Here is a 25780-nt window from a genome sequence, read left to right on the forward strand (position 1 = left end):
TTCCATTACACTTATTATCCTATTAATTTCATAACCTCCTAATAGCAAGGCAAACTGTTCATTCTAATTTATAAGCTCGAGAAGAATTGCATTGAAAGTTAAAAATATGTTTGGAACACTGTTATTAGTTAGTAAAATTGAACAAACGTAGTCATCATAAAAAAGGACTAACTTCTACTCCTTTGTTATCTTTACCAAATTTTCCCAATTATAAATATTAGTCAATACTATTGTAACAAAGTCAAATGATGTAGGAATGTATAAACACACATTACAAATGTTTGTTGCCATCCATGCCAACCCTACCTCACTGTTAGGAGTTGGACAGTATTTTTCACATAGTTTTTTCTTATACCTACTTAAAAATATGTATACTATTTTAACAAGATTATCCAACTTGCTTTTTATAATTAACCATATAACAGAGACCTCAGGTTTGCAAAGGCCACCTGTCCCTGCCTTTAAGATCATTTTAAAAACTCTTATTATGATTTTTATTTCCTTCACTTACGTTTTAAAATTTACCTACAACTTGCACAAGTTGTGCTGGTGTAACAATTTTACTTTTGTTTCAAGGTGCTTACCTAATAGTCACAATGACATGTAATACGTTATAATAACCTGTTGACTATGAGTTCAAATAAAATCAAAATGCTATAGTAGAGGGAAGGGCAGAGGTTGATGAAAGGAATCTTAAACTGGGCCAACAACCAAGATAGGTGCATCGTCTGGTTGTTTTAAACTGGAATCTCCTAGAAGATGAAGTGAAGAAATGTCTACCGTTAATTCTTAGTGAAGGTCTCAAATTACATTCAAAAAGCTATCAAAATATATATATTCTATCAACACAAGACGTGTCTGGTTCCATTAATCCTTTGAAAAGGCTGAGACTCAGAAGGCCAGTGATGGAAGAAATCGGAAAGATCACCAAGAGCCAAGATATGTCATTGGAGACCAAGGCTAAGATCACCTACACCCTCAGATTCTCTGTTTCTATGTACAGATGCAAAACTTGAACACCAGGAAGACTGAGAGAAGAAAAAATGGTTATTTGAAATATAGTGTTGGAGGAGAGCTCTGTGATTTACCCTGCACTGCCAAAAGATGCACAAATGAGTCCTAGAGCAAAGTAAGCCTCTCATATCACTGCAGGCCAAAAAATGACAAAATGGCAGCTGTCCTACTTCAGCCACATCATGAGAAGGCAGGGTTCTTTGGAAATGGCAATAGTGCTGGGAAAAGAGAAGGCAGCATCAAAAGAGGAAGCTCAAAGGTGAAAATGATTGACTCCGGGAAAGAAACCAGAGTTCTGGTTCTGCAGGAGCTGAGCAGGGTTGTTGAGGACAGGATACTGTGGATGTCACTCATTCATAGAGGGTTGTCCGGAGTCAGACCCACCTACAAAGCACATAACACACACACACTGGAAAAAGGGGGACGGGGTACCAGGGCAAATGTGTAGGACTAAGAGAGAGAAAAGGGAAGAGAAATAGTTAAAAATGTGATCTTTCAAAATGCAGATTCAAACTCCCAGTTTTTTTCTTTAACTCTCATCTATAAAAAGTATTTTCCAGATGTTTAACTATGGATAAGAATGGAAAATAATGTTTGAGTCACTGAAATGTGAAATACTAATTCAAGCCTCTAAACGTGGATGTTCATTTTCAAATGTTTGCAAGTGATTTGGTCGTAGTAATGATGATAACAGATATAAAAATTAACCATCAATCTTAACATTTTTTTGAGGAAGTTAATACATCAATATTAAAAGTAATATTGATGTTGCATATTGAGGATAAACATAAAATTAAATTCAGTTATTCTAATAATTATTTTTAAGATTATAGAGTTTTTGTTGAAGCAATAAGGGAAAAAAAGGGAAAGAAAATTGGCTTGTGATCAGGTTCTTCCAAAAAGGAAAGTTGAAAGGTACATCCTATGCTGCCTTTTCAGAATATTTCTTTCTAAAATTCAAAATAATAATATTTTATTATGGAACTCCTATCTATTTATGGGAAACGGACAAATCCCCTGAAGTCATATACAAAATTCTGGGGCTGCTTGTGGTGCTGACATGTACAAGTGTGCTTTATCCCCATATAAATAATATGTGGCTTTCCCCACAATCACAAAGGAATTCATGGCCCCCAAAGGTTAACAATCAGTGACATAGACCTCAGCGTATACAAGGCACTTTCACAGTTATTAACTAGTTTGATCCTTGCAACATAGGAACAGAGCTGGCACTGAGCCCAGGACACTTATGTTTCTACGTCTCTGTGGTCCAGAGAAAAGTGGCCTGGAAAAACTATTCTCCCTGAACTACAGTATAAGCAAATCTCTCCTAATAGTATTTGCATTTGACAGTGAAGGGATAAGATGTGAAGATGTGTTCTTGATTCTTGGATGAGGACAAATACTATTTGTGGGAAAGGACGGTGGGATCCTTCCCAGTTTTTCTTACCTAGTACCTGTTAGCCAAACCCACCATCAGTGAGTCAGGAAGTGAGCATCTCCTAAGTGGTAAATATTCCACTTTAATGGAGTCACTTGGGGGGAACCCTTTTTATATAATCGTAGCTGCTTTAAACCCCCACATTTGAATGCCGAGGCATTTGAGACAGGAGAGTTATTACCCTGAAACTCTAGTTAAACTGCTTTTCTCCAAATTAGTTATTAAATCACACAAAGGGGAAGAAAACCAATAAAAAAAAATAAAATAAAAAGACAAAACCATGAAATTACACCTTTATAAAAGGCCATTGTTTCTTAGAGAGTGATTTTGTTCACTTCCTGTCGTAAAACACACAGATATCCCATCATCTGAACTTCAGTCAAGCTAAAGAAGAATTAATGGAAGCTAGCACAATTTTTTTAAATTTCCAAATTTTAGTTCACCTTCACCCTCTGCCTGTCCAAGTCCTAATCATTGCTGATGGCCCAACTGAAGGACATGGAAAGACGGAGATGGTATATTGGAATTTTCATACACTGCACCTTCATTTTAGCTACTAATTGCTATTTCATCTAGTATGTCTCCTACAAAATAATTAGTCACAGCAAAAATGTTTAGTAATAATATAGTAACTAGCTTTTAGTCTGTGCCAGGCAATATTTTAAAATCAATTAGTTCCTGATGGCTCACAGCAATCAATTAAATCCTAATGTTATCCTCCTTTCAATGAAAGGAAAGTAAGTTTCTAGATGTTTGAGGAAATGTAAATGCCCAATATGTAAAGAACTCAAATGATTCAATAAGACAAAAGCAAGCAATGAAATAGAAAAATGGGTAAAATAAATGAGTGATAACATGAAAACAAAAAAAAAAAAAAAGGAAGCATAAATGACTCTTGAACATATGGAAAGATGTTCTACAATATTAATCACTTTATATTAAAACTATAATTTCCTCCCGATGAGCATAAATTTAAAAAGCAGGCAATGTCAAACAAAGGTGGTCAAAGATATGGGACAATAGGTACTTTCATCCAACAGTGGTACGTGTATCTACTGGTATAACCACTTTGGAAATTAGTACGATGGTTTCAGTTAGTGAAGGTGAACGTTTGTATGCCCTCAGCCAAGCAACACTCCTACTTCATATATATACTTTTGGGAAACTCTAGCATACATGTGCCAGAGACTTGTACGTAAAAATTTTTTAGAATCAGGATTCAGACCTAGATACTTGAACCTTTGAATTCTTTTTTTTTTAAAGATTTTATTGGGGAAGGGGAACAGGACCTTATTGGGGAACAGTGTGTACTTCCAGGACTTTTTTCCAAGTCCAGTTTTTGTCCTTTCAATCTTAGCTGTGGAGGGTGCCGTTCAGCTTCAACTTGTTGTCCTTTGAGTCTTAGTTGTGGAGGGCGCAGCTCAGCTCCAGGTCCAGTTGCAATTGCTAGTTGCAAGGGGCACAGCCCACCATCCCTTGCGGGAGTTGAAGAATTGAACTGGCAACCTGTGGTTGAGAGATCGTGCTCCAACGAACTGAGCCATCAGGGAGCTCAGTGGCAGCTCAGCTCAAGGTGCCATGTTCAATTTTAGTTGCAGGGGGCGCTGCCCACCATCCCTTGTGGGACTTGAGGAATCGAACTGGCAACCTTGTGGTTGAGAGCCCACTGGCCCATGTGGGAATCTAACCGGCAGCCTTCGGAGTTAGGAGCATGGAGCTGTAACTGCCTGAGCCACCGGGCTGGCCCCGAACCTTTGAATTCTTGCTTATAGCTACTATAGTTCGTCAAAAGTAACCAGTTGTTCCATTCTACTTACACAAGTAACATTTCTACCACACATAGAGCTCCAGTTAAGTCCTACATAGGCCTTAGAAGGAAAAGAAGATTCCTGGGATAGAGAGCCTGGGATACGTTCAGAGACAGTGAGATATTCAAGTAGATGGTAGTCACTCTCCAATTGGGTGAAGATGTGTGGATTCTTATAGTAGTGGAACATTCCTATTAAGGAATAAGTCAATACCTATAATGAGCTCTAATCAGTCTGGTGAAGGTTCTGACTAAAGCACAACAGCCCCAGCTTTTGTGGTGAGTATTACTTTTGATTGCCAACAAAGTCCTTCTCACTTAGAGACAGATGCTGCATCTAAGGATAGGAGACATGATATCAGGTTTTTTTTTACCTAGCTGTAATACACAACCAATGCAGTTCAACTCTTTTAAACATAGAATTCATTCCAGTTTGGCATGTACTTACAAACAGCAATTTCAACATCTGTAGTTAATAGATCATCCAGTAACAAACACTTTCTAGAAACTAAACTCACTATATTTGAATATTCAAACCATTCCAACCAATGCACCGTTCAAAATATCAATGTAAATTTTATTTTATTTTATTTTATTTTATTTTATTTTATTTTTTACAACTAGTAAGCCTGCTAATGAGTTCCAGGAATCATCTCTTGGGGAAGTATTGGCAAATTTTCCATCAGAGGAATGCCTAGCAAAGAATTTTCCAACAATGTCCCAGAACACCAGAGTATTCTTTTTTTTTTCCAGTATTTTGTTTAATTACAGAACTATGTATCCTACAGCCAAAGAATATCGTTTTCTTTTCCTAAAATGTCTGTGAACTACACCTAAAATAGATGACAGCATATTGGATTTAATAACACCGAAGAAAACATTCTGAACTTAATATTGAATAAGTACTTTGTTTTCAAAGGATTATATTCAGTCAGCAAGCATTTGTGGAGGAAGGTCAGTGTTTTTAAACAAGATCATCTCTAAAATGATGCTTATCGGTACTGCATCTAAGTGCATGAAAAATGCACTGGGAGATGGTGATATGTCAGAGCCACCATCTTCAGTGTTACCACTAATCATCTAACCTTCTTCTTTAGGCACCGTTGCCGGTACAAGTGGGAAAAAGAATTGCACTTAGTTGTGTTCTGCTCTGCTGGCCCCATTGAAAATGGCTTTTCTGTCTCACTCCAGTGGTTTCATGGAGGTGGGATTGATCTGTGACTCTCTTGCATGATCTATTTGAAATTTTTATATGAGTGAAGTGTCAGGTAGTGTCAAACTCTCTCATTACCAGGCAACAGGAAGAAGTTGAGTTGACACAGAGTTACCATTTTCATAAGATGTGGCTCTGTTTTGATTTTTATGGACAGCGGGTTCTCGGTTTTGTTGCCTGATGCAGTCAAAGAAGCTAGTGTTGAGGACCTGATGTAAGTTTAGTGAATGGTAAATAAAAGCTAATTCTATCATGTGCTGATTCTCTTAAAAGCACTCAGTTCATTGAACTTCTCTTGATTTCTTGACTTTTTCATGTGTTTCACTATGTGTTCCAGATTCTTCTTTCCATCATAAAACCTAAAAGGAGTGCTGCCACTTGTCTCTTCAGTGGGCTCTATCCTCTCCTCACCACTAGCAAAGTCAATCTGTCCCCCTCCGACACGTAAGTACACATTTCAAACACATTGGTCTATAAGCCCAGAGTAGGAGAAATGCCTCGTGGGACCACCATGCATTGGGATTCATTCTGAAGTCTCTTTTTTATTTAAACTCGGTAATGCCACAAACTAATTAACTAGAAATGAAGCACCAAGTGAAATGAGACGTTTTGATTTAACTTTTTTTTTTAATGTTTACTCTTCCTGTTGTCATAATCCATTTGGTGAGAACCCTCAGTGACATCACTAGCCCCTGGATTTCTGCATTTTGTTACCCTAGAACTCAACAGAGACATTTTTACAGTCTAGAATCTGCACCCCAGATTGTGTGTCATAAATCTGTCCGTTGCCTGAACTCACATCTTGTACTTGTGAGGATAGGAATGTTGTCTTCAGGTCAAATTACTGTGTGGTGAAGCATGGACTGATTTTCAGTTTAATGCAAATTCCATTTTTGGGTTCTGCCTTTACGACGATTGTTTCCATTTTATTTAAGAAATGCTGATTGTAAGTTATGAGGTGATATTAAATCGAAACAGCTTTTATTTAAAAGGATCTTCACTTGTCTGATGATATACCGAGATGAAACTTTCCACTGTGGGGCTTGACAGAGGTAATATACATGCTTTTTGTATTGTAACTACGTTCTTTGTGCAAAATTTTTTAAAATGTTGACAGTTTATGTTGTAATTATCTTTAATTTTCCACAATACCATAAAGAAACCAACCATGGCATTATAAAATCATTATTCATAAATCATCAAATTTTCTTAAGTAATTTCCAATTAATTTCCTCCATCGCGATACCAGAACTCATCTTCTGAGGGTGGTGATGTGAACGTTTAGAAGGTCTCTTTCCACTAATTCACGGATTTAGTGTGTCCAATTAATCAAACAATAGGTGGCATTTATTCCTTCTATACCCTCCAAGTTCATTTTCTATTATTATTCCATAAGAGACTTTGCCAACTTTTCAAAGTTACTTTCAATAAAATCAGGCAGGTAATAATTAGAAATTTGATCCAGAGCTTTGTGGGGAAGTTGCCTAAATCTGTTGAATAATTCTTCCACCCAGGGTGGCAAAAAGCCATTTTGGTATTGGGAACGCCATCTCATATTTTATTACCTAGCTTCCTTTTACTGCAAAGATGGATTTTTCTTCCCCCCTCAGAGGGAGGAAAAAAAAAAAAAAAAAGAGAGAATCATTCTTTGGGCATTTTCTCAAATCACCAGTATTTTTCCTTCAGTTTTGCTCACTATTTATGAAATTATGAACATATCATTGAACACTTATCTTACGGGCTATAGCTCAACCAATTTATTTAGATGTGTGCGAAACCTGAATTAAAAGACAACTGAGAAAGATTCGAAGAACCATGTCTTTCAGCAGTAACCTTTTTCTTCAATGTTAGAGTGTATTACAACTATAAACCAGTTAAGGAAATGCTTGACACATTGTTGGAATATTCACTTTTACTCTCCTTTTAAAGCACTTCAGGAGCACCAACTTGCATACAAATAATTGATGTGCTAATTACAAATTTTTCTTGTCTGGTTTCTTTCCTCCTTTATAAACCCCAAAGCCTCATTAGAGAAGTTCTTCTACAGGTTTTGATGTATTGCAGCTTCACAAAACCCAAACCAAATGGTATGTGTCTTTTCTAAAAGAAACACAGCATGTCTCACAGTGAACTGGAATCCTTCTGATTTTCTGTGACTTCTGTGATGGAATTTTTATTTATGTCAAGGTCAAGGTCAGGAACGAATGATTTTGCTGTATAATCATACTTGTGTACAAAGAACAGTTTACCAGTCTGTTTATGCTTTGATCTATCCTGTAGAAAGGGAATTCAACATTTTAGAATCATGACATTTTAAAGTTGGAAAGTTCCCCGGGGTAATCAAGCTCACCCCATTCGTTTTAGACTAGATTTGATCTGGAGTAAATCAAACCCTAGAGAAAAATTAAGTGACCCATTGAAAGCAACCTGTATTATTAATGACAGACTTTAGAATAGCCATTGCATCTTCTCTACTGGGACCTCTCTACTATGATTTAAATATTTTCCTTTGTCCACTTTTAACTTTGCTTTGATTTTATTTCTACTAGCTAAATTTTCAAACCAATTGAGTATGCTGTCTAGTAGGAGATGGATGGATGTCTCTTTGTAAAACATTTTTATAACCAGTTTTCTGATGTTATGTATATGCAATGGAAAGAAAGGTAAAATGTCGTAACATATCCAAGGAATCAGGTTTTAAACCTATATATTGATAGCAATCTAATGCTTATAATACCGTAGATGAGTTAAAGAAATGAGTTTAAGTTATTTGGAACACCCAAATTCACTTTGTTTAGATACCACCCTTCTAAAGTTGCAGTATTTCAGTTACAGAGTAAATTCGCCTGGTATCTTTTTATCTTATTTTTTCTTTCTTATTTCATTTTGCAAAAAATACAGTTTATTATTCTTTAAACTATAAAATTGATCCCTATCTCCTGGCCTACAAAATATATCACATTTATTTGGTGCCCACTATGTGTCAGACATAGTTTAAGGGTTTTCCCAAAATATTCTCATTTAGAACGCTCCAGAACCTCATGAAGTACTTTTTGCGATAACCATTTGTCGGAAGAGAAACCTGAGGCTTAGAGAAATCAATCTTGTCCAGGGTCGCAAAGCTGGGAAGAGCAGAAGAAGAGATTCAAACCTAGGAAGTGTAAGAGTAGAATCCTTGATATCATGTTTAAAATACGATCTTGTATATGTTCCCAAAGTCAATTCCTTTCTCAAGGGAAGTTATATCAGTAAATGATACTTTTATTCATTCCCCCGTATTTTTACCTTGCAGCACCTAACTGTAATCACCAGATCGCGAGGAGTGTTGCAACACAGATAAGAGTCATCTTTCAAATATATATGCACGTGTTGAATAGTATGGATATGACTTCTAAGATTCTACGAATTTTAGTATTTTTTGTGAAATGAATTTCACTAGCGTATAATGTTGACAATAATTCTTGTAGGGTTTTTAGTTAGAACCATGTCTGCACTGCCAGTAAAATTTTAAATTGAGGTGTTTGTTGTTGTTGTTCAAATAGTGTTTCAAAGGCACGTATTTCTCTCCCATTTTCTCCCTTTTCTTCGGCTTTTATTGATTACGAGTATAGTATGGCAGAGGAGTTATAAGAATGCTGTCATTTGGAGACCGGACATCAGAATGTTGGTGTCTTGAGATGTCTTCTAAAGAAAAAAAAGAAAACAACAACAGCATCCGTACTATTTAGCCAGAGTTCTCCCCATCTCCCAAAACAGAAAATGAGGCAGAAGTTTGCATGTAGGTAGTTTATTTGGAAAGAACAGAGTTGTGAAGATGCAGTTGTAGTACAGACAGAAAAAAACAAAGAGAAAAACAATACTAGGATGTTTGTCAAGTTGCCACAGAGCTCAATGGCTACAAGCATTTCTTTTCCCCTAGGATCTTCTCAATAGCCATATGAAAGCTTCGCAGAACCTACCACCTGGGGCAAAAAGGGGGAAGCGTTTGTTTACCTACATTTGTCTCCTATTGTCGAGTTCCCTGCACTTTAGGTTTGTGTAAGCCTGAGCACTGAGGCGCTTTCCACAGGCTCTACACTTCACATTCAGAGAAACCCCAACACAAGAAGCAAGAGGGAAAGCAGTCTGAGTACTCAGGGCACAGTCCCTCTGGTCGCATCTGCCCAAAGCTCAACAAAGCTTGCTCAGCTGGTCACTGTGGAGCAAGAGATAGATAGACAGGGTCAGGAGGATCTGGAGGAGAATATAAGAGAGGTCCATTTCCAGGGTTTAGTACACCTTCCAATTTTCTCCATCAGTCCATATTTCTGATAGATAGCGAAGCACATGAAACACAACAGAAAGAGGATCTACAATGTTAGAATAACAGGTAGCCTCAAGTTTGGAGCATGACTTACCTAAACTCACAACTAACTGGTCATGTGGTGACATTAGTTAGAAATGTGGGGAAAGGAAGACACTGTTATAGTCTCATGGGATTGTAGAGACAAAAGGGATCATGAAATGTCGCTTGGTCCATATTCTGTCCTGAAGCAATGATTCACAACATATTTTATTGTCTTGACACTTCAATATAGTCAATTGGCATAATTACTTTTCAGACAACATTTTGCTTATTTTTTGGATAGGGTATCAGTGCTGGCTGGTGGAGACATAGAATGAATTTAGCAGTTATTCTTGTGTCTACTAAAAGTAATTTAGCAGCTCTGGACTCATCAAATTCTCACTTATAGACAAAGTTATTTGATAACAAGCAACTCAATAAATAGGAACCAGGCATGCATGAACAGGAACAATGTATACACATTTTCTAACCGAAAGCTTCTACGATCTTTAGTTTAAACGTGAGCTCATGGTGAAACTGGTTCATATATATATATATATATATATATTAACCTCAATCTCTAGACTTAAATGAAATCAACATCTCCACTTGTGCTTTTTCTGGGATATAAATATTTTGTCTGAAATCTCTTCCAGAAATCTTTTACTGCCTTCTTTTGGGCCCACATTTTCTGAAGTTTTTGTTTGCAATCTATGGGTAACTATTCAAACTACATCAAACAAATCACGTGCATATATACAAGCATGTGTAAAAGCATAAATACACACACATTAGCTGCCCTAATAAAATGTTCATAGAATTTCTGGCTAAATCAAAATATTCAAGTAATACCATTACGATTCTCTCCAACTCTTAATGCTGCTTTTGCTGTGGTGGCTTAATCTTGACATGTAGTCACTGAGAGCTATAGACCTAAGTTCTATCAGCCTAGCATACTCAGTGTAAAGGGCTTTTTTTTTTCCACTAGCTCTAGAAAAGTTCCCAGAACATACTCTGATTGGTTGTTGTGATGTTTATCCATTCTTGTGGCTAGGAGGATGGAATGATCCAATTGGCCAGTATTGAGACACTTGCTGACTCTTAGAAAAAAGGGGTAGAGTCAACTCCTCGCTAACTACATACAAGGATGTTAGAGGAACAAGTGGGCCTTTAAAAATAAATCTGAGTGTTATTACCAAAAGAAGGAATGTTGAGACTGCAAAGAAAAGCAGATGTATGTTCCACGTGTCTTTAATGACATTTGTGAGTTCAGAAAGTGTGCCTCCTCATTGGTCCAAGAAGCCTCTTGAGGGCAGAGGCTGTTTCTTATTAATCTTACTGTAACTATCATCTATCAGGGTGCCTGGCACTTGTTATTGATTATAAATTGACTGATCACTGGTCTTCAAATTAAAGGTATCACACCAGAGTCATTCAGTTTAATTTATTTATAGAACAAATCAAACATTTTAAAACTATATATGACAAACAGCAACCACCATCAAATTCACATTACACTGTGCAAAATCGCTCAGTAATTAAGACATCTACCAAATAGAGAAGATCAAAGGCTTAAGAAAAACTGTGTGGCTAGCATTATGAAGTCTTCTATTTTCATCCTCAAAACATTTGGTGATCTGTAGTAATTCTGTGGATTTTTATGCATGTAAATAAAGTAAATGTGCAAATTAATAAAATTCCATCATGCTTCATCATGACTAATGAATTGCTACAGTCTTCAATAAGAAAACTAGATTTGCTACATTTGAAGCATTCCAACCAAAGCAGAAGTGGGACTCCATTAATATGTAGTCTACGTGTTTTTTCTTTGTGTTTAATCTTTTATAGAAAACTAACTGTAATATTGTTATATAAAAGAAGGCAATTGAGTATATATGCAGGTTTGGACAATCTAGTACCATCACATCTTATCTGTCACTCACATGGGTATAAAATAATATCTCCTGCTTTGAAAGAAAAATTTCCAAAGTGCTGAAACAATTTTACACAATTCATGGTGAATATAAAAATAACCTACAATAGGGTCTTATGCCAAATTAGGCAGCACTTTAGAGAAGCAGGGAATAAAGGCTCAAAGTGAGAGGGAGCTGGGAAGGGAGCCTTCTCCTCCTTGTCAGAATAATTGGTTCATTAAGTGGAAGGAGAGAAGAGGAAGAGATAAAATGGGAGGAGAGTTCCCACTATTAAATATGCATCGCACACAGTTTCTCTCAACTTGCCTCGCAGCATCACGGCTGCTATACACAGACCCTAATAAGCAACAAAGCTGGACTTCCAATTGGTCAAATCTTTTTTTTATTTCTTTTTTCAACCCAATGATAAAGAGGAGGGTACCCTGGTTCCCCTAATCCCAGGGAGCAGGCCCTAAAGCTAAGCAAAAAGAAGAAAGGGCTGATTAAAGCCACAGCAGTCAAGACTTTTGTGCAGTTGTGATATGTGGGTGGATATAGGCACATGCCCACATAAAGAACACACGTGGTCAGTGGAGTGCTGTGAGCAAGCCTCTAGGATGAATGATGCCATTATAAACACAAGTCATTATTAGTAGCCAGCATAAATAGGTTGGCCTGTCATGGGGTTAAGATCTGTGATCCACTGGGACTCGCTACTCTTCAGAGCACGGGAATGCGGCCGCTGTGTAACAGAAAAAATGTGTCTTGAGAACACATCCAAGGACCCATGGAAAAGTGGTTGCTTGTAGATGTCGTCTTTAATTAAAGCAGGTGTTGTAGAGAGAAGATCGTCAATTGGAGGTGACCCTTGGATCACGTTTTGATCTCCAACTAACTGTTCAGTTTTATTCAAGGGACAAAGAGTCAGGAGGGAACCAGAGGGAATAATATCAAGGCAGGAGACACACTTACTTGTGATGTGTAAAACCATAAAAGGTTCAAAGTTTGGGTTTTGGTTCAAATAAAATCCCAAGGGTTCAGATGGTTTTCTAAACCCTCTGAACCTCATCAATGCAGAGAACCAGCTGAAAGAAATCTCACGAGAGCAAAATCGTCTTCGGAACTTTTGGCCACTTCACTAATAAATCTGGTCAGAAAAAGGCCATCAGCAGTTTAGGCGAGTCCAGGCAGATGACAAGGAAAGTGTGCCTTAAATGCCCCGCAAGGTGGCTTATCCAGATTTTAGCTCCTTTTGCCCAATAAAAATGGGAGTATGGGTGGAGGCACGAATGATGTACAAAATACTTAAAAGAAGTCGCTAATGGTCATAGGTGACTGAGATTAGGAAACAAACCACAGAACCACAAACTGATCAAACATTTGGTATAGCAATGCTGTCACCCAAAGTATGTTATGTTTTCCTCACACGTCCATCACTAGAAGCTTAAGACGGGATAATGCTGGAAAATTCAGAAAAGAATGAGTCTAAATTTTCAGTCTACTCCCTTTTTATGCTTTCATCCCCTTCCCGTTAGTTCTCTGAGGGTATAGAAATGACCATGGGCAAATCTGAATAGTCAGTTTCTTCTCTTAGAATCCTCTCATTGTCATTCATGAAATGACGCTCTTCTAGATTCATGTTACACTCTTTGTCTACTCTACTTGGGGTTTCTCAACCTAGGATTTCTTTCAGTGTCTCTATCCCGGACTTTTCTCCTATTCCAGCCATAAATATGACACTGGAGTTGGAAAGGGCATGATAAAGCAGTTCATTGTTGGGTATGGATCTTAGAGAATAACTTCATGTGTTTTCTCCCTTAAGGTAAAGGTCCTTTAGTGAAAATAATGTATTAATAAAAAGGAAGTGATAATGTCCAATTGGTGAAGGGGAATCCTTAAATTCCATCATCCATACAACTGTGCTGGGTACCATTGTACCACGCTTGGATTGTCTCAACCACTCCCCAGCTTCTGGGACTAGGTACCTATGAGAGATCACAGCTACATCACTCACTGAGAAATGCCCTTGACCTCAGAGATTGGCTTTGCCCGAGAATACCCTCTCCCAGCGACAGATGTGGCCAAAGATTGGCAGATGCAGAAATTGAAAGCCTTTTTCACACACACACCCCAGACCCTATACATACATTTACCTCAATTTGTGACAACTCCGAAGAGCAAGACCAGCTCCAGAGTTCACCTTCCCTTTGTTTTAGGATCAGTGAGGATTCCGTTACAATCACCTGGTCAGTCATCTTCTCCTTCTGCCTATTCCTGCCTTCCTTATAGGGGTGTCTGTCTCCTGAGATCACTGCCTCACAAACCTTCTGCATATAACTCTCTGCTTCCCAAAACCTCAACACAAAACAATACTTCTTACATTGTCAAGGCCAGTCAGCTTCCCATCAATACCATGTTTAGCAGAATACTGCTCTAGATAACAGTTTCTTACACCTTACATTAGGAAGAGGAGGGTGTTGTAGGGAAAGATGAAACCATGACCTCATGTGGAAGAGTGAATAGAGGTCATTGGAGGTCTTGACCATATCAGGTACATAATAATGGATCTTAACATACTAGAGGAAAACCCTTGCCTCTGTCAGACCAGCTATCAACCCATTTTAACCTCCAACCAGCAAATTTCAAAATTGATCCTTATTTTTTATATCTGCCCTCCATGTTGCAGGTACAAAAACATTTCAGAACAAATGCAGTTGGATCATTTTCCTATAAATAGAGATGTTAATTATCACATTTATCCATTTTATTTCCTTTGGAAGGTTTTTTAGAGGTTGTATCTCAATAACATCCCTTCTGAAGGATTTGCATTTGAAAGGCTGTTGTTCAAATTTAATTCACTTTTGACACAATGTTTTCTCTGGCAGAACATCACCAACTATCTGAAAGTCAGTTTTCAGCAGGCGCTGTTCTACATCCCTCTGATCCTGTCTCTTCTTATCACGGGTACATTCTAAGTGAATTTCATGTGTGTTGTGGAAATGAAAAAAAAAAAATCAGAAAATGTGTATATTTTTTTTTCAGTCCCGTTTTGATTTTACCCTGCAGTTCCTGTATTGTCTGCCCGCTGATGAGTTCTGCCGGACAGTGTCTTGAGTGTCTTGAGGCTTCCGAGGGCTTCCGGGGGCCCGAACAAGCCTTAACCTGAAGGGAGCACTGTGCCTCATTGATGGAAAGTCACGATTCATTCCTTTCTCTGCCTCTTTGCTCTTCTCCTGTAACAGCAAGCCGGTGTGCAATCACCCTACAACCCGCTATGGTTTCTTTCCCACATCAAGCTTCAGCAGTTCTCAGGGAAAACTAAAGTCACACCCCTCAAACCCAAGTTAGAGCAAGGACTCTTTTAAGGGTAACAGGATGCACAGGTTCGCTCCCAGCTAATTCCATGATCTCAGGGGTGGGGGGGTGGGGGGGAGAAGGGGAATCATGCTGGGTGTGGATAGAAGAGGTCTGCCTTCCTGAGGAGAGATGCCCAGCAAGGAGATGAGAGACAACTGCAATTAAAAGCTATTTATTTTCCATGGTGTTCTCATATTCGGAAATCTTTTGTCCCTGTAGTGAGATCCCCACTCCCCCAGCACAGATAGACTCAAATCAGATGCAAACACAGGGTGCAGAGTAAACTGCAGAATGGTATGCTGTCTTCATGTCATTGCTCATTTTACAGGTTTTGTCAGTTTCTGAAAAATGGTGGAGGATAATTGGCCTGAGATGTAAAGCCACACTTGGCTATTCCAAGGAACAAAGAAAGACAGCTTTAGCCCTCAAGACCATATTTTGTGAAACACACTCCCCCTTTTTAATAATGAGCAGATACACAGCACTCCTTCTCAGCTCTGAAAAATCAGTAGTTTTCCCCCTGCAATGTTGTACAAGGCATTTAAATGAGTGCCATTTGTAAGACTGTTCTCGGTTGCATTGCACAAGGAGAGCCTGCACTTGTTATCTGAACGGAAGGGAATGTCTGGAGCTCTCCGGCTTGGCCGAGTGAGAGCAGCAATATCCGTCCAGCATATTTGACCTCCTGAAGATAGCATCAGAAGTAATCAAGACCCAGAAGCTGCCGCTATCGTGATCTTCTGAACATACACCACGTTTCCTGTGCAGAAGTGGGCAAATATTTGTCAAGGAATATAAATATGAAAATGGGACCGTGGAATTCAGGTCACAAGTACAAGGCAAAACAAGTAGCCAACTCTCCGTCCTCCAGGGGAATCATACACGTGTTGTCATAAAGAAAATGCATTTCCCATCCAAACTTGGCCATGCTGCCACACTGTTCATGCAGTGGCATTGTCAAAGGTGTCTGTGGTAACACGACTACCTTGTGTTCTCAGCAACTTCTGTGAACTCTCTCACACAGTTCTGACTTTGCTCCTATAAAATCCCACCCCTCCAGCCTGCCGTTTCCCCTGTAATTTATGTAGTTCCCTACAGTCTGTTCTAGCTACAACAGTCAGAGTGTTCGTCTTAAAAGTAAATGTGATGGTCACCTCCTTGATAAATGTTTCCAGTGACTCCCATGCGTACTTAGAATAAAATCAGAACTCTTCAGCAAAGCCCCAAGACTCAGCATGATGTGTGTTTGCTTCTCCACTGCTTGTCTCCCATCACGCATCTCTTCTCCTCACTCATTATACTCCATGAACCCTGGCTTGCTTTCTTCACATAGGACACACTGAGGATTTTTTCTCCCCCCGGACCTTTGCTCAAATTGCCCATCTCCCTACTCTTATCTTTAATTATTTGTTAGGCTGCTTCTCACCTGTCAGGTCTCAGCTTAAATGTCACTGCCCCGTTGAGTCTTTCTTAATCAATGTATTCATAGAAGTTTCCTCCACTCCATTATTCTGTATCTAAGTTTCAAGGTTGTTTCTTACATAGCAGATACAATGATGTATAGTTATTTTATGTATCTGTTTCTCTTTCTCTAAACTATAACTTCCTTAAAGTCAACAATTAGGCTTTTCTTTTTTCTCCATCCTCTTCCCTACCCCATATCTCCAGAGGCTACCACGGTACCTGGCATACATTAAGTACTTAGTAAATGTTCATTGAATAAATAAGTGGCCTGTTGTATGTTAGATCTTATTTTAATTCTCTTCATCATTTGGCTTCTTAAAGAGTGGAACTTGCTCAACCTCCCATTCTGTCCTCACCCTCGGCAGTTTTGTGGTTCATGAAGCCCCTTCTTTTATCATCTGTATTTCAATAGGGAAAGCCAAAGCCCAAGTAATGTCATTGAGTAGAGGAGAGGGCATCACAGATGGGAAGGAGAGATAACATATGATGGAGGGCATCAGCATGGTTCTGTGTCTTCTCAAAAGGCTCCTGGCAAAATGAGAGCAGAAACATGCTAAGCAGATGGCGGGAATCATCTGCTTTTGCAATTCACTTGTTTATGTTTTGCCTGCCTTCCTGTCAGTTTCAGCTCCTGAGCCCTTATCAGCAGGGTCTTGTCCGTGATTATTATAGGAGGTGTCACCTAATGAATGAAGGTTGGGGATTTTATGCACACTACCTGTTTAGGAGTAAATTTTGTTAGGCAAATGCGGGGACCTTCAGGAATTATATTGTATGATAAACTTGACTTGAACCAAAGATGTTTCCAGTTGGGTAGATGTCCTTGACTAGAATTGGCTGAAGTTCCCTATGTGCATTTTTTCAAACAGCTTTTACCGTACTACTCACTCTAGTGATATCCAGTGGACACAGCATCTGAATGTGAAAGACTAAGCCATTTTTTCAGTCTGGAAGCAGAGCAGCAGTAGTTGCTTTTGACATACAAAGTCCATTCATTCAATTAACATTTACTATAGTGGACACTATTTGTTGGTGGTATGCAATGCAAGGAAAGATAGTCTTTGCCTTTTCACCTCATTCTATTTAAACTAGAAAGATGAACAAAAAGGAACACACACACACACACACACACACACGCGGGTATACACACAACTACTTAGTTCTAAACCATCAGATCTGTTTACTAAAAAGTATGTCTGATACTACCCTGGTATACAGAGGCAGTGTTTTTCTTAAGACTGCAGTGTTTTCTCGGAGTAGGATTTCAGCTGACCGAAGTATGTTGTTCATGGGTTTCAGCCCACACACAAGCTTTGACAATCATAGGAAGGCCAATGAATCTAACAAGAAACCATTGGTAAAAGCGTTTGTACCCATGATGTTGTACTTGGGTTTTTGTTTGCTTCTTTTTTCTATGGTAAACTCAGAGTATTACAGTTTTAATATAGAAATAAAACTGCAAGTTTTACTAGGCTGACACTGATAGAACGCACGTAAGAAAACTTCCTGATTTACAAATGAATGTATAAAATGGTGACCATGGTTGGCCAGGATACGCATTCGATCACACTGGCCTCTTATGATCATTATCATCAAGGTTAGATATGTGGGTTTGGCAATGTGTTTTTATCAATATTTGCATGTCACGTTAAGAATATCCATGCTGTTATGAGTCCATGTTTAGAAGCTTCTATCTGTCAATAACCGTGAAGGGTTTGTGATTCCATCCTCCTTTCAAACTGACAACGTAGCTTCCCACAATTTCATACATGCTGAAAGAAATGTGAGACTTTGGAGTTAGAGACACATGACTTTATTACGGCATGGCAGGAAGCAGAACTGGCAGGAAGTAGAACTTCCTGCTTGCATCAGTTCCTCTTGACCTCCAAGTTCCATGCGACACTGTTGAGATGGACCCAGCTGGATGCTATGCACACCGTGAGGCTGTGTCGTTCTGAAGGTCTTTGACTTTAGGAAACCCCAGTCTTTCAAAGGCACTGCCAGCAAAACTACCCAGTCATTGACCCAGAGGGAGAAATTACTGTCTTCTACAGGAAAAAAACAACAACAAAAACAGTGCCCTTTGCCTCAGAGGAAGATACTATCTCTATTTTCCAAGGTTGCTGTGCTGTATAAACATTCTTGAAAAAAATAGTCTGAGACCGAAACTGTTATAAGACATGTACAAATGCCATCAAGAATTACCCTGAAAAAATGTCACTCACTACAAAATAGGCATGCTAAATAGATTCTCAATTTTAAATTAAACACTTTCAGCAATAAGCTAAAAGATCAATTTGGACAGTTTATATTTACAATTTTAACCAAGATTTTTTGCACAAATAATAAATATCATTTACTCTTCAAGGTTAAGAAGTCACATTCTATTAATAACATTAAATTTTTTTTTTTTTTTTAAAACATGAGCCCAGCTTTGGGACACAATAAAAAATCATCCTTCTGACAGAAAAAGACTAAAATTGTCATCAGAATGTTTATGCCGGACTTTCAAAGGAAAAGTTTCATTTCTGAAAAGGATAGAAATTGCTTCTTTTAGGAAATATTAAAATTTCAAATATTAGAAATTAAAATTGTTCCAGAAATTTTGTTATGCCAGTTATAATTAATTTCAGCATACAGATTCTGCTTCAAAGATTTAGAAACATGCTGTGATGGCCTGTAGATGGTTGAAATGTTCTGCTTAAAGTGATGAAAACAGAGAAAACAGCGATTTCCAACAAACCTCATCAATTGAAACATTACCCATTATGATAGATTCAAGTTTAATTCATTCCTCACGCTTCTATCAAATACCTACTCTATTCACTGCCGCTTACAGGAGTTGGGAAATAAGTGAAATATTAGATGTTGTCCATCCTGTTAGAAACTCACAGTCTAGAAGGGGAGCCAAAGAGAAACTATGCTGATCCAGCCATGAGTCACTGTACATTTCCTAAGTAGTGATAAATCATTATGAAAACAAAGCATATCTGAGATTAATCAAGAAGAAGAAAAAGAAGATGCTTTCTGCGCATAACCAGACTTCACTCTCAGAAACATCAAAGTTAAATCCCTTAATGAAAATGAAATATAGCTTGATGCAAATGTATGATAAGCCAAATCCTGCTTTTTCTAGCATTTATTTGTGACCTTGGCAAGTTACTTAACATCTATTTGCCTCAGTTTTTCCACCTGAGTGAAGATTTTATCTCTCTCAGTTGTATTTCCTTGATCTATATGCCTACCTTTATTCCAATATCATGTTGTACTGATGATTGTAGCTAATAGTAAGTTTTGAAGAAGAAAGTGTGTGCCTTCAACTTTGTTCATTTTCAATATTGTTTTGGCTATTCTGGGTCACTTACATTTCCGTAAGAATTTTAAGAGCAACCTCAAAATTTCTGCAAAAGATGCCAGCTCGGATTTTGACATGGATAATTTTGAATCTGTAGATCAATTTAGGGAGTATTATCATTTTAACAATATTGTTTACCCATCCATAAACATGAGATGTGTTTTCATTTACGTATACATCTTTTGATTTATTTCTGCAATGTTGATAGTCTTCACTTGTTAAATTTATTTCAAGTTATTTTGTTATTTTGATGCTATTATAAATAGAACTGTTTTACTAAATTAACGTTCAGATTCTTCATTGCTAGTGTGTAGAAATAAAATAGATTTTACATTTTTATCCTATATACTACAGAGTTGCCAAACTCGTTTAGTAGTTCTAATAGTTTTTAGAGAATGTCTTAGGATTTTCTATACTCATTATGTACTCATTATATCATTTGTAAATGTGAATAGTTTTAATTCTCCAGTTCTAATATTGATGCCGTTTATTTCATTTTCTTGCCTAATTTCCATGGCTAGAACTAACTGTACGATGTGCATAAAAGTGGTGCAAGTGAATATCCTTGCCTTGTTCCTAATTTTAGGGGGAAGTGTTCAGTCTTTCATCACTAAGTGTGATGTTAGCTGTGGGATCTTTATCAGGTTGAAGAATATTCTTTCTTTCTAGTCTCTGGTTATTTTCATCATGAAAGTGTGTTGGATTTTGTCAGAAGCATTTTTTTTCCCCTCATCTACTGAAATTAGCATTTTTTTTTTGTCATTTGTTCCATTGATACGGTGTATGACACTAATTGATTTTCACAAGTCAGACCACCCATGAGTTCATAGCATATATCCCACTTGGTCATGTGTATAATTATTTTTATACCTTGCTAGATTTGGTTTGCTAGTATTTTGTTGAGGTGTTTTGCATCTACAACAATGAGATATTTGTTGATGGTTTTATTTTCTTGTGATGTTTTTATCTGGCTTTGGTATGATGATAATACTTGAGTAAGCTGGAGAGTGGTACTTCCTCTTCTGTTTTTTTGGAAGAGGTCATAAACTTTGGTATTAATTATTTTTTTAAAAATTTGATAGAATCCATCATTGATGAAGCCATCCAGATACTGGCTTTTTATTTGGCGGGGGTGGGTGGGAGGCAATTTTTAATTACTAATTCAATGTCTTTATTTTTCATAATTTTGTTGAGATTTCTATGTCTACTTTTTAGCAGGTCAGTTTTTAGCAGTTTGCATCATTCTAGGAAGGTGCTCATTTTCCCCCCTAAGTTATCTAATCTGTTGGCATAGTAGTTGTTTGTGTTATTCTCTTATGATTATTTTTATTTCTGGAAGCCATGACTCCCTGTGGATTCAAATTACCGCCCGGATTTCCTTTGTTTCAGCCTAAGGAAATCTCTTTAGTAGTTCTTGTTAGTCAGATCTGCCATCATCAAATTCTCTTGATTTTGCTCATGTGGGGAGATGCCTTTATTTCACTTTCATTTTTTGAAAGATAGTTTTCCTGTGTAAATAAGATTCTTGGTTGACAGTTTTTCTCTGTTATCACTTTGAATACACCATCCCACGGTCTTTTGGCCCTCATTGTCTCTGATGGGAAACCCACTGTTTATGTCATTCAAATTTCTTTGTACATAATGAGTAATTTTTCCTTTGCAGATTTAATATTTTTTTCAAGCTTTGGCTTTCAACATTTTTACTATGATGTGCTTTGGTATATAGATCTCTTTGAATGCGTCCACTTTTGAGTTTGTTGAGCTTCTAGTAGATAACTGTTTATCATCAAATTTGGAGAGTCATCAGCCATTATTTCTTCTTCAAACATTTTTTCTTTCTTCTTTTTCTATCTCTTTTCCTTTTGGTATGCTAATTACACATACAGTAATAGGTTTTAAAAGTACTGTAGAATTCTCTGGGGCTGGGTTCATTATTTCTCAATCTTTTGTCTCTGTTTTTCAGATTGCATAATCTCTATCTACCTATTGTTCACTTTCTCTTTTCCACTAGCTCAGATCTAGTTTTGAGACTTTCCAGGTACTGTAATTTTCATTTCAGTTTTTGTACTTTTAAAATCCAGAATTTTCAATCAGTTCCTTTTTAGAATTGCTACAACTTTATTGGTATCCTTTGTTTAATGAGGTATTGTCACCACACCTTTCTATACTTCTTTAAGCATGATTTCCTTTAGTTCTTTGAACATTTGAACATATTTAGAATGAATCCAAGTTTTTGTCTATTAAGTCTCGCATTTGAACCCCATCGATGGCTGTTTCTACTCTTTCTTTTCCCCAGTATGAGTCTCACATTCCTATTTCTTTGCATATTTAGTAATTTTTTGTTCAAAACTGAACATTTTAGAAAATACATTGCAGAAATTCTGAATATTGACCCCTACCTTTGAAGTCTTGTTTTTGCTGTTATTTACTTGTTTTGTTTTTTTATTTTTTTCCCCCACAGGAAGACCTAACATTATTAATGATAGAAACAGTATAAATTTGAAACTGAGCCACGGGTACTCTTCTGAAACACCAGCAAAAGGTCCTTGACTTTTGAGGGTTCCGTTGTTAATTCCAGAATAGCATTTGTAATATCACGACTGCTGTTCAGGGCTGTGACTACCTTTGTTCTTGACAGGTTTGCTTGTGGCATGACCTGTTCTGTGTCCTTAACATCCACGCCTTTTGCATCAACCTCTTTTTCTTCGCTCTCCTCTTACACAGTTGGAGTGTGTGTGTTTTCTGGAATGCTTGGGACAGTGTCACCTTGAACTTTGAATTTCTCAGCAACTGCTAGCTATACTTGCTGAGTTAAATCCTCAATCTGGGTTTGTCTAAAAACCACACAGGTATCTGAAGCTGAGCTCTTGTAAACATCTAGTTTTGTGATGACAGAGAACATAGTCTTAGATTTCCAGATAGTGACACTAGTCACCCCTGTAACCTGTTGAAGATCCACTTTGGACATTCCTTTCCATGCCTTCTTTTCACTTCGGCTCTGTTTTGCTTTACTGACTGGTTTCTTCATTGATTTCAGCTACTGCTGCCAGCTGGGCTTATTGTGTGGCTGCCTGTGTGGAATCTTGTTCCTGGAGCTCTGGTTCTGATTCATCACTGTCAGATTCTGTTCCAGGCCCTGTCTCAGCCTGGGGCTGTGGCAGTTCCCGCTCTGCAGCAGGGACAGTTTCCGTGGCTTCACCTGGCATTTTTCATGAAGAATGCGGATCCAAGAGGGCGGCAGAAAGAGTGACCAAGAGCTTGGTCCACGCCTGTTGCAGAAATGCTCATTTATGTTAATTTTAGTGACTTGGTTGGACCATTTCAGTGAAGCTTATACCTCCTATAATGCACAGCCTCTGCGTTCACTTCTCTGAGAGTGTGGCCTTGACATGGACAGTCTCTCTGGGATGACAATGGTTTGGCAGGACTCACTTTATCTTTTTCCTGAGTTCTCTGTTAGTTTGTCTGCCTTTGTTGATATCATACCCCACACTTGGCATCCACTAATTGCCAGCTGATTGTTTTTTGTCTTTTGTTTTCACCAACATCTAGGACATAAGTTGTCCCAGTCTCTGATCCAATGAAATTCAGTCCTCTTGCAGGAGTAGTCTTTGGGTCACACATGGATGCTTGCTCCAACTGCAAGAGAAATCTTAGCTCCCTCTTTTCCCTGGTTTGCTCCAGGAGGCTTCTACACTATCTACAATTTAGCTTGTTGGTCTCATGAGCGCCCAGCCTCCTTTTCAATGCTTACCACCAAACTCTCCATTGTTTTTGAGGGCAACCTTATGCTTGAACTTTCCCGCACTCTCAATACAGCCTTTTTGGGGAATGTCTGGCAGATCTCTGTTCTTACAGCCTGCTTCTCCCTCTAGGCAATATCTCTGCACCACTGCTCCGTAGCTATGGAGGGAACAAGTGGCTTTCTTCTCCCAGAATGACACCACAGCTTTAGAAGTGGGGCACTAAGTGGGAGTGGTACCCATAAATCTCACCTCGCCTCTCCTGGCATAGAATCTCCACCCTACTAGTGCTCCATTGACGAGCGTGACTGGTGCCCCAGTATTCTCAGTCTGCTGCTGCTATAGTAGAGTTTGTGCCCTAGGAGTGGGAACGGGGTATAAGAAGCAAGCCCCAGATTTCTCAGATGCTACTGCTTGAAGTAGAGCTTCTAGAAATAGAGCTGGGGAGGATGCAAAGTGCTGGTGACCAAACCCTCTTAAAGGGAAACCATAGTGTTCGACTGGGAGCTGAGGAGAGAGGATGTTTTATGTTTTTGTCTATATCTACCCTGGGTAGAACTTCCAGGCTGAGCTGGAGTAGGGGTGAGATTCTTAGTGCAAATGCCACAGGCTTGCCGTTCTTAACAAGATTTAGTATATTTTTTAAGTGAGTGTTGTTTTGTTTTTTCTTTTTTTCCCCATTTACTGTATACCTTACTGTCTACCATTACACAATTTTCACATACTTTATATGCTTATTTTTGAGGTGCTTTTTGGTTTGTTTTAACTAGTTCCTGTTGTTGTACTGGGAAGAAGGTCTCTGTTGCTCCTTGCTCTTCCATTCTTCAAGTCACTTTACACTTTATTTTCCAATAATACACTTCAGCAATGGATACATAATCAATGCTGTACGTTTCGGATGACATCACCTGGTCATGTCTCAATTGGCCTTCCTCATTACAGAAGGAAATAAGGTCCTTGCCATGCCATCTACAAACAAAGGCAGAGATATAGTCTTACTGGTTTCTCAGGCTTCCTGCATTCCAACTGATCAGGAATAAACATGGGCTTTTTTTACGGAACAACAGTAAGACCTGGGTTTCTTTATAAGGATATTTTTATGAAAGACACTGGGCTTTTCCCATAAATATTACCTTAATACTTCTCCTAGGCAAAGCTCTGGAGAGTGTGGGTCTCTGTTCTGCCCCATGACACAATTTCACGTTTACTTCACTTTCATAGTAAAGGAGGTCAGAAAGTGTCTTTTGCACCCAAAAAAGTCCAGCTTATTAGTAGGCTTAGACAACAGGCATTCAATTTTTGAAGTCTAGACTGACATAAAAGTTTGTTTTCATGTCTATCTCAATGAGTTCTCTTTCCTGTATTTTCAATTGAACTAGAGAGATACTATTTTTTCACGACAAGCACTGACCTTTGAGCAGGTGAGTTAATCAAGATTTCACCAGAGCTAGATTTTTATTTTAACATGTTTTTTCCCCCAAAGCTTTAACCAAAGGTTTTTTTGTTGTTGTTTTGTTTTGTTTTTAAACTTTCCAAAAATTCTTAAGCCATTGGTTCTCAACCAAGGATGATTTTACCCCCTTCATCTTCCCCACCCCCAAGGGGTCATTTGTTGATATCTAGACTCATTGCTTTCACAATGGATGTGCTACTGTCATCTAATTGGTAGAGGAAAGGGATGTTGTTAATTATTATACGATACAGAGGAAAGCGCTTCATAACAAAAAATAGTAAAATAACCAGCCCAAAATGTCAGTAGTGCAAAGGTTGAGAATGCTTGGTTTAGAGAAAACCAGCAGTTATCATATAATCTAAACCTTTTTCTCTGGTGCTAAGGGCTGCTAACCACTTATTTTTGTTGTTGTTTTTTTAAGAGTTATCACCAGTAATAACTTTTTTTTTTTTTTTAAGATTTTATTGGGGAAGGGGAACAGGAGTTTATTGGGGAACAGTGTGTACTTCTAGGACTTTTCTTTTTCCAAGTCAAGTTGTTGTCCTTTCAATCTTAGTTGTGGAGGGTGCCATTCAGCTTCAAGTTGTTGTCCTTTCAGTCTTAGTTGTGGAGGGCGCAGCTCAGCTCCAGGTCCAGTTGCCGTTGCTAGTTGCAGGGAGTACAGCCCACCATCCATTGTGGGAGTCGAACCAGCAA

At 38.2% G+C, this 25780-nt stretch overlaps 1 protein-coding gene across 1 annotated transcript in view; it reads left to right on the forward strand.

The window, feature by feature from the left end:
• The first annotated feature begins 5833 nt into the window (after positions 1-5833).
• TENM2 (teneurin transmembrane protein 2) overlaps positions 5834-25780 on the forward strand; it is a 1556107-nt gene continuing 1536160 nt past the window's right edge. The window contains exon 1 of the mRNA XM_019740878.2: positions 5834-5919. The gene's annotated coding sequence lies outside the window, so the exon portion shown is untranslated. The remainder of the gene's footprint in view (positions 5920-25780) is intronic.

This window comes from Rhinolophus sinicus, linkage group LG10 (assembly GCF_036562045.2).
Source record: "Rhinolophus sinicus isolate RSC01 linkage group LG10, ASM3656204v1, whole genome shotgun sequence".
Classification (NCBI taxonomy): domain Eukaryota; kingdom Metazoa; phylum Chordata; class Mammalia; order Chiroptera; family Rhinolophidae; genus Rhinolophus; species Rhinolophus sinicus.